The sequence below is a fragment of the Xenia sp. Carnegie-2017 genome, unplaced genomic scaffold (genome assembly GCF_021976095.1).
Source record: "Xenia sp. Carnegie-2017 unplaced genomic scaffold, XeniaSp_v1 HiC_scaffold_19, whole genome shotgun sequence".
Lineage (NCBI taxonomy): Eukaryota > Metazoa > Cnidaria > Anthozoa > Malacalcyonacea > Xeniidae > Xenia > Xenia sp. Carnegie-2017.
The window spans coordinates 8,708,375-8,711,176 of NW_025813481.1; the positions used below are offsets into that span (position 1 = coordinate 8,708,375).

General features: G+C 33.2%; 1 protein-coding gene across 1 annotated transcript in view; it reads left to right on the top strand.

Annotated features, from left to right (window-relative positions):
- The first annotated feature begins 6 nt into the window (after positions 1-6).
- LOC124438077 overlaps positions 7-2,802 on the top strand; it is a 36,753-nt gene continuing 33,957 nt past the window's right edge. The window contains exon 1 of the transcript XR_006945963.1: positions 7-236. The gene's annotated coding sequence lies outside the window, so the exon portion shown is untranslated. The remainder of the gene's footprint in view (positions 237-2,802) is intronic.

The window sequence follows — 2,802 nt, forward strand, 5'->3', positions numbered from 1 at the left end:
CTGATAGTTTCCGCTAATTTGAAGCTTTTAGTTTTTTCTGGAATTATGAATGTGAACGTTCCTTGACTTCAATGACAACATCTCCGAGTGAATCGCACGATAAAAAATAGTATCAATACGTTTCAAAACAAATATAGACAGACCAGATGTCTTTACGCAAATTTCCAACTGTTAAAGAGAAAAGAATCGGTGGGATGTGGTAGTGACATAACTCTACGTAACTTTAGTATTTGGAGGTACTGTCAATTGTTATGAATTCTTTGTTATGAATTCTGTCCCAATTATGAAACTTTTTAAGATATTCTGACACTAATTTAAGACAAAGTCACAAATTCATAGTTATTTATTTTATCACATGCAGGGCGTATTACAATTGTTACGCAGGCAAGAATAGCGTTGCAAAAAAACTTCACATGCAGGTCGTTTTACAATTGTTACGCATGCATGCCATTCTTGCATGGCAAAAAAACTTGCTTATTTAAAAAATATTGAAGATTTGAACATATTCGTTGCAGTTATTACAATGCAAGTGAAGTTAAGATTGACTGTTTTTGTTTTCCAAACTCGAGGATTTTGTGCTGTTGCTGAAGCAATTCATCTCCAAGTAATATATTTTAAAACGAAGTGTTTTATAACCGACATGAAAAAAACATAATCATTGTGGTTGTGATATTTGTGTCAGACATTTGAGTGATCACAATGGGATCCATGTTAGCATGCATAGATCGATTTTTGTAGGGGATTTTAATTTGGAAAACAGGGCATTATCTTTTCATTATAAGTAGAGCATGGTTTTAAGCTCGCAATGGAAATGTTTCTAGCAATTTTTGGTGTCTACGTTAGCGATGATGTGCGTAAAAAACAAATTACGCAATTGATTATTCAAATTAAATTATACCTACGTTCAGTTCAGCGAGACATCTGTTTTCTTATTCTTAAGTATATGATCATCAAAATAAAAATCATGTAACTGTATAGTTATATAACGACAACCAACAAAGAACTATAATTACGAAAGGTTTAGAGCGAGGAGCAAAATGACCATATTATTGTGTACATGTATTAGTGTTAAAGTGTAGGCTAAATATAGCACGGAACTGTGTTAATTCGTAGGTATTTGAAACTTCTTTCCACTTGATTTGAGTGGAGAGAGTAGTTTTCTTGATTTTATTAAGGAAAATCTTTACTCATATTCGATTGTACCCTGCACTGATATTTTGCACTTGCTATTTGGACTGAAGATGATGTCTCAGCTCTCAAATCTTTTATAGTCGATGTTGAAGTTTTTTATCCTACTTTGTGTCAAATGCAAAGACATTTGCATCAAATTCAAAGAGACTTGTTTTCGAATGTCCTCTTGTTAACTGTCATTTACAATCATTCCATTGCTAACTGTCATTTACCATCATTCCATTCCTGTGCCGAGACATCAACAACTCCGAATTCAACGAGGTTAAAAGAAGTTCAATTAACTGTACTTATTATTACCTGAAACAGTTAGTTATTTTTGGCAACAGAGATTCAAATAGACCAAAAATCTTTACAGTGAGAACAACTTCCTGAGATTTTAACATCAAAATTTTACGCAACATTTGCAAAGGTAATAACAACAAGGGCATCAAGAAGGAGAAAATAAGGGATATGTGAGATAGTAACCGTCGTACATTTGCTGGATTGTTGAAAAACGAATTAGCAAAATACGACAAATAAAACCTCCAGTAAAAAAGAAACTCACACACACTTACCTGGAAAAAATAGTAAGAATTTATTAGAACAGTGAACTTTGACGACTAAAGGAGTACATGATCAGAAAAAAGACAAAATGCACTCAACAAATATCAAAAAAATCCTACATCATTTGAGCAATTGGGATATAAATAGTACAAAACAAGTGGGATTAAAGCGCTTAGTGAAAGGGTCCAAGTTCCAGTCAATCTCTTCCTGTGGAAGAGGCTTACAATATACTAAAAAATTTCAAACCTTTCAAGATTTGACTTCCTGTATATTGATTCCCCATTGGCTAAAGATTTGAAGACGATTTCTTCCACAGTTTTTAGGGAAAGCAAGACAAACGGCAGTTTTCTCGTTCAGACTTTTCAACAATAATCGCTTTTATGTTGATTCATATGAGCAAGATAATATAGTCTGGATTTTCTTAGGATCTCCAATATACGTAAGAAAAGCTATATAAATATCTACTTTGTCCTTACAAATATTTATCTGCTTTCTTCATTAATAAAATGCAATCTATTCGAGTAGGAATTGACAAATTTGAACGCCTGGATGGTGAATCCTCAAAAGAACAAAATTTGACGTAGTACTTTTCTTAATGGTGACTATTGACCTCCTTACAGATGGGAGAATGACGAATAAATGACGTAGACAATACTGCAAGACTAGAAACAACTCTGCGATACCAAATAAGTGTGACCAGCTCTATTAATTCAGTGCAGCTATATATAGTGCAGAAAGTACAACGATATGAAACATATTCAAGCAAAAATGCAAAGAGATGTTGGTTAACCTTTTTGAGTTTAATGCAACGTAACTGAGGCATTTAAATATAACTATTGTTACCATTGAGAAAATATAGCGAATATTAAAGAGGGTTGGAGTCCAAATTGATGGCACTTTAAAGATCTAGCTACCGTACAATTATGCGGTAAATATGCTGTGCCAGCTTGGCAGATTATACGTGGTGTACGAAATTATAAATTACACTGTGCAAATACCAATAATCAAAATTCAAAGCTAATTGGATGAATACTATGTATGCTATAACAGCTATGTAAATTGGTAGAG